The sequence below is a fragment of a genome, unplaced genomic scaffold (genome assembly GCF_019419815.1).
Source record: "Pyrus x bretschneideri cultivar Hongxiangsu unplaced genomic scaffold, Pyrus_bretschneideri_v1 Contig126, whole genome shotgun sequence".
Taxonomy (NCBI): domain Eukaryota; kingdom Viridiplantae; phylum Streptophyta; class Magnoliopsida; order Rosales; family Rosaceae; genus Pyrus; species Pyrus x bretschneideri.
The window spans coordinates 298,378-309,906 of record NW_025999420.1 but is presented as its reverse complement, the minus strand read 5'-3'; the positions used below and the strand labels follow the sequence as shown (position 1 = coordinate 309,906).

The window sequence follows — 11,529 nt, the reverse complement described above, 5'->3', positions numbered from 1 at the left end:
AACTTGACTCGAAACACTTGAAAACACAATCTAAAACATATTCTAACTATTTAGACACTCTAGAATAAATGGGGATTTGGTTTTGGACGAAAATAAAATAAACAAAACAAGATTTTAAACTAGGCAGATGTGGACGAATTTGATGGAATTAAGTTGATGATGGTTTAGCTAAGAGGTCTTTCTCCACACATGGCATACTTGCATACAAAACAATCTCCAGTTGCTTATTCAATGAATTATGAACCTCATCACCCCAAGTTAATTAGGTACGCTTAAATTAACTCTCAGATTTCCCTTAGGTCATTGAATTGAATGGAATTAGTGCATTGCAATCAAATTATTCCTCAAAAGTTCTCTATATGAAAGCGCATAATAGAAAAACAATCAAAGATCATTAGGTTCTATGGAAATCATAAGTGTTGACGAGGCATTCGTAACTATGAAAGCGCATGATACTTATGCCAAGAATTTACTTAACATGATTGCGACTAACAACCTTAACTACTCATGAATATAAGTTCCCAACGATTAGGTGAAGTTTCCTTATACCCTAGCATCAGATTTCTGCATGCAAATTAAGTGTGCACTCTCAATTCATATACACTAGCCTCTCTGCACGCACTAACGTGCGTGCGAGAGGCATTTTTGCATCACGGGCGCTACGCGCCCCAAAGATGTGTTGTTTTAGATATTCTTATATTTCTTAAGTGATTATTTTATAAAATGTGTTTGTGTCCATCACAACAATTTCTTATTATTTTCAATTTTTTATTATGTTCAATCATCTAACTTAGTCTTTTTGCACCTACCCATTGTACCCAAAAATGAAATTTATGAATTGTACACTAACCAATCCACCTTTTTTTTTTCTTTTTTTTTTTTGCTTGCTAATTATTATGGTGTCTTTTTTTTTTTGTTTGGCTGATAGAATTTGTGACACACCCCATCCCGAAGGAGGGCATGCTGGCCGTCACGTGAGAGTGACGTAACCATTTACACAGTTCGGAAGCTTTAAAATATACAACTTCTAAGATGAACCACCCGAAGGTGAGTCCTCATTTGGTCCATTCTGTCAGAACACCGACCTCTGACCAACATAAAGGTGTACGACACGATTTTCCATATAAAGCTTCATAACAGGGTCATTCCGATACGCCGTACAATAAAGCAATCACGTACCAAGTGCTTCCTGAAAAGCTGTCCAGAGCTTAGAAGTGAATCTAGAATCTCGATCCGAAACAATACTTACTGGAATTCCATGATACTTCGCCATCATAACCATTCTGTGTACGAGGAAGCTTGTACACAAATCCATAATGATATTTTCCTATTTCCACACTTTCCACCACCGTAGCACGATATTGTCCGCTTTGGGCTTACCATTCCCTCACGGTTTTGTTTTTGGGAACTCACGAGAGCACTCCCAGGATGGGTGACCCATCGGGAAGTTCTCGTGTGAGTTCCCAAAAACAAAACCGTGAGGGCGTGGTCGGGGCCCAAAGCGGACAATATCGTGCTACGGTGGTGGAGCGGGCCCGGGAAGTCGTCCCGCCCGGGCCGGGATGTGACAATTTGGTATCAGAGCCTAACCCTGGCCGTGGTGTGCCGACGAGGACGTCGGACCCCTAAGGGGGGTGGATTGTGACATCCCACATCACCCAGGGGAGTGATCCTTATATGTATATCCCATCCCTACCTAGCACGAGGCCTTTTGGGAGCTCACTGGCTTCGAGTTCCGTAGGAACTCCGAAGTTAAGCGAGTAGCGCACGAGAGCACTCCCAGGATGGGTGACCCATCGGGAAGTTCTCGTGTGAGTTCCCAAAAACAAAACCGTGAGGGCGTGGTCGGGGCCCAAAGCGGACAATATCGTGCTACGGTGGTGGAGCGGGCCCGGGAAGTCGTCCCGCCCGGGCCGGGATGTGACAATTTGATTTCACGAAATGAGTTATGCTTGATCATTATTATGACTTTGGTAATTAAGTTACTCAGTCTAGTTAGAATTTTGTTATCTCCATCAGTACCATTTTACCCTTATATATTGTACAGAAGATCAAGAGTTAGGTTCCTTAAACTCTCATATAAAAAATAAAAAAATATGCTTAATTATTTAATGTTGTATAGAAAATATGAAATGATCAATATATTTTGTAACATGAGGATTAGTGGCTGTATTAAAAGGGTGCACAACAACATTTTTTTATTATGGTGGACAAAAAGGTATTATGGGCAATATTTGGCGTCATTCGAGCAGGTTGGCAGATCTTTTGTTCAATGGTTGTGTGAATGGGATAGTTGATGCAGTTAGAGGAGTGAGTACATAATTATGGGTGTGCCATTTTGGGTTGGGACTGAGATGTTCAACATTAGAGCATGGGCCAGGCTACGTAGTTCCAATTGCTTGAGTTGAAGAAAGGTTGATGAGATAATGGTGTTACCGTACAATCATCCCATCATTCCAAAGTGATAATGGTGTTATCGCATGCCATATTGTCATATTGCCACATTTGTTGAATAATTTAGGAGCATATATTCCATCCAATTTGCACATATGTGAGTAATCTCTCATACATTTTTTACTATTTTTTCTTTAAAACAACAACAAAGATAAAATGGGAAACATATACTATTTATAAATAAAAAAATTTGAAAATATGACATGTAATTTGATTTCTAAATACATATTGACAACACTTAATGTCCTTAAATCAAAATGTTTCAGATTCATAAGTTTTCAATCAAAGTTATAGGCTAGCTAGGGATGAACTCCTAATATATTAAGCAAAGCAAAATATGGACAACATGTACATATGTAAACATAGCGCCTACGTGTGAAATCAAAGCCATGCTTGCCACCCATTTGCTTGCACTTGATGCTTTAGATTTTCATGGTTAATCTGCAAGCAATGATGATAAAATAAGAAGTCTAACTATAATGCACAATCCCAACTATAAAGATTGTAAGCAACTTAACCTAAATACCTTTAAGTTTGACAATTTTCTCATGGCAATACTTTTACTCCAGTTACTTGTAGAATACTGAAAGATAAATATATTTGTCAAGTTTGAGGTAACAAATTGTAACAATATTTACAAAATTAAATAATAAGAAATATTACCTTAATCTTGTACTTCAACCTTTGTACTTTGAGACGGGTGTGATGCTTGTAAAACTGACAAAAAATGCAATTTTATTTATATTTGAAAATTGAATGCAATTTGAATTTATAGTATACTTTTGTATGAAAATAAGAGAAGACTTACCGTATTTAGAAAAGTTGTTTGGCCACTGTTAATCTTTTTTCTGCACCCATAAATTGTTTTATTTTATTTTATAATTTGAGATAATTAATTTGTAGAATGATATAGAGAATGCCATTAAAAATAAATAGGTAAGAAATGGTGTTGTACCTTATTTGTTGGACTTTATTCCAAATACGTATGATCTAAGGAGTTGTTGAAGGTTTTAATTCTTCCACAGCCTTTTTCATGCGCCACCTATATATTGAAGGTATATATAATGTTAGATTTCTTGTAACAAATTTGTATATAATTTAGGATACATACTGCTCATGCTTCTTCTTTTTCCACTCTTTGAGAATCAGTTGGCTTAGATCAGTAGTTTTTACTCCGACAGATATCTCCCAACCAGGTGTAAAAATACAGACACGTCTATTTGAGATCTTATCAATAGGTTCCTTCTTCATTTTTTGTGGGTATTCTTGTAAATATCCTAAGAATAAAAACAAATAATTTTTAAAATTACCATAGCACACGTATAGCACATTAAGATAATCAAAATTGAAATTCACAATCTGACCAAAATTTAAAAACGCACAATGAAGATTTCAAAGGAAGAAATTAAAAAACCCAACTGAAGCTAAATCTGGGAATCATACAATTACATATTATGCTTACATGGAAATGTGTAAAATGAGTACAACCATGCAGGGAAAGGAAGTGAAAACCCACCAATCTCGTACGACTGTGCTACCATCACCATGCTTCTAGTATCCAATTAATGACAGCATGCATGCTAAAAATTGACGGAGATGGGGATTGAGCTCATATCATTTACAAACACAAAATAAAAAAGATCAAAGAAAAAGAACAACTTAGAGAAGTGAAGGCGGAGCAAAAAAAAAAGGGGAGTATAAGATTTGGCCACATAATCAAACGAGATGGGGAGTACATATAATAATATTGTAGCCGGAATGGAACAAATGGGAATGTACGTGGGAACTAAGAAATTACTGCTTGGTAGTGGGAGAAGTTCACCGTTTTTTTTTAAACTAACGATAACCTCTATCCCTTTTCTCCCACATTATTATTATTATTTTTAATATAATTTTGTTAGATATTAATATCTCCTCCTAAAATGGAGGAGATACGTTCCTGTCCATTTATTTTTTTTAAACTTTTTCTTCCTTTTTTTTTTTCCAATAAAACAAATTTTAATTTTATGTTTAATATTTGTCTCCTAAAATGGAGAGCAGTTACATTGTTTTTGTTTAATATAATTTTGTTAGATATTAATATTTCCTTCTAAAATGGAGGAGAAGTTATTCACAACATTCCTGTTGTTTTATTTGTTTTTTCGTTTCCTTTTTTTTTCCAATATAACAAATTTTAATTTTTCTGTTTAATATCTCTCTCTCCTAAAATGGAGAGCACTTATTCACTATGTTGCTTTTTTTTTTTTTTTACTTAATTTTTTAATATTTCTCTCCTAAAATGATGTTCAGTACAATTATCTCTGACTTTAATATCTCATCCTAAAATGGAAGAGTTATTCATCACGTCCCCTACTTTTATTTGTTTCTTTTTGTTTAATATAATTTTGTGAGATATTAATATCTCATCCTCAAATGGAGGAGTTACCCATCAAGTCCCTTTACTTTTATTTGTTGTTTGTTTGTTTAATAATCTAAAATATAGCAAGAACCGTACTAATCAAAATGGAAGCATAAACATTCTAAGAAATATTTGTTAAAAATCATGCATCAAGAAATTAAGGTGAATAAAAGAGAAGAATAACTAAAAAAGAAACCCGGCTAGTCAAAATTTTTTTGAGGCGCTTTCCCATAGATATCTATTTAAAAAACCACACGATAAATGCTCATAGCAGTTTCAAAAATGACGCCACATTCATCCTCTTCTCTTCCGAACGATTTTGCCATTTTAGTTTGGATTATCTATTTTTTTTTCTATTTATTTTAATTTGTTTTATTTTTAATATTTTTTTGTTGCCTTTTTATTATTTATCTCTCTCTCCTCTCCATAACTACTAACTTTTAGAGGATAATTATCATGCTTTTTTTATTTTAATTATCATGTTTTGTTTCCAATACCGTTTCTGATAAGTTAAATTCTTTTTTACGTTTTTGTCCTCGATTTTGGGATTTTTTGGACTTTGATTGTGAAGGAAATAAAGGGACTTTTTTGGTATTTCTAAATGCTTCAACAAACTGGCCTTCTCCCTTTATATATATAGATAAACAAGTCTTAATTCAAATAGATAAGTAAATTGAATTCACCATTCATGAAATCACAACTGAAAGTAATCAAATCATAATGCAAATATAGCCATGGTTTCGAAATTCCCCCTAGCCAAAAAGGGGATTAGTTCCTCATACTCGCAAAGCAAAGATTCTTGAAATTAAACATTGAAAACACAAGAAAGATTACACCTAAACGTTTCAGCAATTCCAGGTTGAATTGCATGCACGGCTAGGCTTCCCTTCCTCTTCCTTGCTGCGGCACAAGTTGTGGGTGGTGGATTTGGGGGTTTTGAATGGTGTGTTCTTGTTTAGAAGGATGAATAATGGCTGATTAGGGTGGTGGAGTGCGGCAGGTTGTGTATGGAGGTGTATGGAGTGGATGAAGGATGAAGAATGGGGAATAGGGCTTACGGCAACAAGGTTTCTGAATAGCATAAAGGGTGGTCCGAATTTGTGGCTGATTTTATGTTTATATAGTCCTAGGTTTACTTAGATTAGGGTTACACTTAGTAGATTTAGTGGATTAGGGCCCTAGGGTTCGGCAATAGGTGATTAAATCCACCTAGGATGGGGTTTGGCCCACTTAGTTTCATACAAGGATTTGTGTAACCCAAATCCATAAGGAATGAGGCCCTAGAAATCAGAATCCAAAAGGGATAGGGCCTAGAGAGGTGCGGCACACATGGAGGGAAGGATGGAATGGCTTACAAGGCAAGGCAATGCCTTCTAGAAGGGATTAGGCGCCACCTTTGTAGGGTTTCTAGAAAGAATGAGCTTTGTGGCTGATTTGGGGCTTCTAGAAATATCTATTTAGGTCCCCTTGCAACTAGGATTAAGACATGATAAGGTCAAGATAGGATAAGATGAGATAAGGTTTTGGATAATGTTTTGGATAAGGTTTTGGATAAGGTTTCCTCTTTTGAGCTACTTCCTTATCCACTTTGTCTTGAGCTTAGTTCCTTCCTCTTCTCATCATATTTCTAGCCTCTTGAACTCCAAATTCGTCCATCCATGTTAGCCCATATACAAGCTATCCACATAGTGCCCAAAACTGCTCCAAAATGCACCAAAATGCACCAAAATGCACTTTCTTGGTACTTTAACCCTTTGGACCTACAAACACACGAAAATGAGTTGAAATACGACATTAACTGAGAAATAATAGCACAAATGCACAAGAATAAGCTAGCTAAGTCGCCTAAATAAGCTCCTATCACGTTCTTTGGAGAGTTATAAATATGTGATTTCTTGTTTTCTAAAGTCGTTGCATGATCTCATTATTCTTTGCTTGGTTGCTACTTAGAATGCATTTCATCATGATTGTTCCAAATACTAGAACTCATGCCCATTTCATTCAAAGCATGATATTGATTGCATAACATACAATAAGATGAAGTTGTTAGTTAAACGAAAGCCAAAAAGCCTTAACCCGTTTGCATATGGATTGGAGGATTAACCCTTTTGAGCCTTATCAAGCCTATTTTCTTTGTTAACCACATTATCCTCACCTATCCTAGATTAGGATTATCCATACCCTTGTTCTTAAAGCATAGTGAAGCATGACTTAAAAGGAATTCCTTTTGATCAACATATTGCAGAAAAACAAGTGTGGGGGAAGGATTTTCAAAGTTTGTGTGTTTGTTAAAAAAATAATAAAGAAAAAAAAATTTGTGGAAAAAGAAAAAGAAAAGAGAAGAGTTTTGAAAAGAACGAAAAAGAGTTGAGAAATAAGTGAGAATGAACTCACAAGTATTGGTTGTTAAGGAAGGGGTCCAATCAAAATCAATTCAACTTTTGTCCAAAGTAAGTTCTAGAGTCTAGTTTGAGTCTATTTGATTGTTTTGTGTTGTTTTGAGTCTTTTTAATTTGTTTTGAGTCATATAAGTGTAGTTACGAGTCTTTGAGTTTATTTAAGTGTTTTTAAGCCTAGTTTTGTATCTTTGAGTCAGTTTTTATTAGATTAGCAATCCCTCCTAATCCCCAGCCTAGAACGATCCCTACTTACATCTTTACTACAATTGTCAATAAGAGGGTTTAATTTGAGTGCTATTATTTATCACATCATTGCCTCAAGGATTTCCAATGCAACATGACATATTAAAGATCACCACTCACATAGATTTTAGTCATCCCTACCCTCAAGCACAAACTTAATCATAGTTACCACTCACTAGCTCGCATTTAATCAATTAAAACATGATTTTGAATGTAGTAACATGCCTTAGAGAATCCCTCAATTGCTCACCAGATATACTCTCTATTTTCACACAGATTTTCTGACTACACTCCCTACACTAGGTATATGTGAGAAGATTGATGTAAACATGTATACTAGCACTCACATAACTTATAATCAAAGAGGGCAATTTCTGGAATTATTAATATGTATATGATCTCATAAATGGAATGCCACTACTTAGACGTGAGAACCAGGGATACCATATGCTCAAACCAATTTTAAACTCCACATATTGAAACACATAACAATCAAGATCGAAGTCAAAGGGTTGTAACGGGGCTAAGGTATTAGCTAATAAATAAAGGTAAGGATAAACAAAAGTTCTTAAAGCAATAGTAAGCAAAGTAATGAAATAAACACTTAGAATTCACTTTTGAATGCAGAAATCAACTTTAAACGCCCATGGTAGATTCACACAACACTTAGGGTCAGATTCAAACTTTTGGACCCTTTCTTCAACCTCCAATACTTGTGAGTTCATTCTCACTTGTTTTCAACTCTTATTCTTTCTTTTTCAACTTTTTCTTCTTTTTTCTTTCTTTTTCACATTTTTTTATTTTATTTTATTTCGTGCCTCTTTCTTTCTTTGGCACACAAATCATACATTCTCCTAGATTCCCACAAAAAACACCTTCCCCCACACTTCTTTTTTCTTCCTTTACTATACTTTAAGAACAAGGGTATGGATAGTCCTATTCTAGGCTAGGTAAGGATAGTGTGGCTAACAAAGAAAATAGGCTAACTAAGCCTCAAAGGGTTAAACCTACAATGTATATGCAAAGGGTAAGGCTATTTTGCTCTGGCATAGACTCACAAACAAACAAACAAATAACACAACTAACAAACATGACAATCATGGCAAAGTAAAAGCAATAAAGAGTAGGGTTTAGGAACGTAAATCTGGTTATAGAGTGTTGGAGATTCCTAGGTCTTCTTTATTTGCATGCATGGGTTGCCTCCCAAGAAGCGCTTGCTTTAACGTCTTCCAGCCGGACGAGACCTCCTTTTAGGCTTCATTGGAGCCCACAGCATGGAGGGTTGCACAATCCACGACATGCTCCTCAAAGTTCTCATAGTATGGCTCAATGAATAGGAGGGGATAGTGATCCTCCCTGATTGTGGTGTTTTTGTTCCTAAAGTTCATGTAAACTCTCTCACCACCTTGGATTTGATTGGGAACCTGCACCAAAGAAGGTAACAACCTATTAGTTGAAATGGGAATTGGAATTGGGATTGGAGACTTTCTTGGATGTTGTGGCAATGCCCCTAGGGCAGCCACCATCTCGCCAAATTTATCATTAGGCACGGCCATATTAGGTATTTTTGGGGTGGCTGTCGAATTCCTCCTTATTGTTGAGGTTGTTAAGGCTCTCTCCACTTGAAATTTGGGTGATCTCTCCATCCCGGATTGTATGTATTTGAGTATGGATCATTCCTTGGTTGATTTTGACTTTGGTACCCCATGGCATGGGCATTCTCCCATCCTCCATTCTCTATCAATTGAGGACATTGATCATTGAGATGTCTTTGCATAGAGCACACTCAACATATGGCCGCACCTTGCATTTTGGATCCTTCAACAACCTGAGACACAAGCATAGTGAGATTAGCTAATTGAGATTGAATTTCAGAAATTGCACTTACCTCATTCACTTGTTGTTGCCGTGGGGGGTCTCTTTGTCTAACACCCTTGTATTGTTGTGCATTCAAGGCTTGATTTGCAATTAAGACCTTGGCAGCCACTGGTGTTTTGTCAACCAAAGCACCTCTTATCGAGGCATCTAGCATTTGTCTCTCAATTGGAAGGAGTCCTTAGTAAAAGTATTGAATTAGAAGCTCTTCCTTCATTTGGTGTTGTGGGCAAGATGCAATAAGGGTTTTAAAACGCTCATAATATGCTGGAAAAGAGTCTCCTTGGTTTTGTTGAATTCTGCTAATCTTCTTGCTCAAAAGAATTACTCTTGAAGTTTGGAAGAATTTCTCCAAGAACACTCGTTTCATCCTTTCCCAAGAAGTAACAGTTTCGGGCGCCAATTCGTATAGCCAATCTTTAGCCTTTTCCAAAAGAGAGAATGGAAAGGCTTTCATCTTCAAAATATTCCCATCCACTTTAATGGGTTTCATGCTTGAGCATACAACTTCAAACTCCTTCAAATGCTTGTTTGGATCTTTCATGGACAACCCATGGTATTTAGGAATATGATGCAGCAAGCTTGACTTTAATTCAAACTCATCAGTCTTGTCCGGGGCTGCCTTAAGGTATTGAATGCAAATAGGCACGGCATTGTCCAACCCCGAGGCCGAAACTTCTTTGATTGTTAGATTGTCCGCCGCCATGCTTTCTTCTTCTTCAAATTTAGATTCGGACTCTGAACTTGAACTAGGTGGATTAGGTTCTGGTTGCTTCCTCTTTCTTCTCAAAGTTCGTTCAAAATCGTCGTCAAAATCCAATATGTTTGCACGAATAGGTTGAGAACGACAAGTCATAGGCTAGTACCTGAAACAAAGAACAAAAACAAATCAGCAACCACTTTAAAGGGCCCGGCAAACACAACAAAAAGACACAAAGAAACACACTACACACTTTGACACGACACAAACAAAAGTGATTAGCAAGTTTGCTAATCCCCAGCAACGGCGCCAAAATTTGATGTGAAAATTAACTTGACACACAAATTAAACCCTATTGATGACAATTGTAGTATATATGCAAGTAGGGATCGTTCTAGACCGGAGATTAACTAGGAATGCTAATCAACACAAATAAGACTCAAAAACTCTAAACTAGATTCTATAGACTCAAAACTAACTTAAAACACTCAAAACAGCAACAAACAATAAAAAAGACTCAAATCTAGACCTAACAAGTGATTTTGACGAAAATAAAACTTAACTTGACTCAAAAGACTAAAAGAAAACAGATTTTGACTCAAGTAACAAGACTAAATGAAAGGGGGATTGTTTTTGACGAAATTAAAACTTAAAACAGAAACTGTGCATAAAACACTTTGTAAAAACGAATTTGGGTGAATTAAATGGGTGAAAGGCTAGTTAGAGGGTCCTTCTCCACACATGACCTATGCATATAAACCAATTTCCAGTTATTATTCCTTTAGACTATGAATGACAAAGCCCCAAGTTAATTGCATCGCACAATCAACCATCAGATTTTCCTTATTTCATTGAATTAGATGGAATATGCATCGCAATCAAATTATCTTTCTCAAGTTCCCTATATGAAACGCATGATAGAGATACATATCAAAAGTCATTAAGTTCTATGAAAATCATAAGCATTGACAAGGCATTCATCACTATGAAACGCATGAGACTCATACCAAGGATTTACTTGACACGATTGTGACTAGCAACCTCCATTACTTGTTAAAATAAGTGAATAACTATTATGTGAAATTCCCTTATACTCTAGCATCAAATTCATACATGCAAATTAAGTGTCAACCCTCAACCAACATACATAATCAAATTTTAATAACTTAGATAAGAAAATCACTTTCAAGACTCAAGAAACAATAACTGGATATAATCAATTCATATAAAACATATAATCATGGCTTCGAATTCACCTCCAACTAAAAAGAAATTAGTTCGACATGTTCATCATAATTGAAAACCAAATTAATATAACAATTGAACTAAAACTAAGGATAGAATACACCTAGAAACACTCCACACTCCAATGGCAGATTTCGAACCCTCCTTGGATGGCAGATTGCACAAGTCTTCTTCTCCTTTCTTCCTTGCTTGTGGCACTAGGGTGATGTGGTGTG

At 35.9% G+C, this 11,529-nt stretch overlaps 1 long non-coding RNA gene across 1 annotated transcript; it reads right to left on the bottom strand.

Moving 5' to 3' along the window:
- Positions 1 to 2,696: 2,696 nt before the first annotated feature.
- On the bottom strand, positions 2,697 to 3,672 carry LOC125474651. Its single transcript, XR_007256112.1, has 6 exons — positions 3,566 to 3,672; positions 3,410 to 3,496; positions 3,263 to 3,302; positions 3,118 to 3,171; positions 2,981 to 3,037; positions 2,697 to 2,895 (listed from the first exon to the last, which is right to left on the bottom strand). It is a non-coding gene; the product is annotated as an uncharacterized LOC125474651 (long non-coding RNA).
- Between the last annotated feature and the right edge of the window lie 7,857 nt (positions 3,673 to 11,529).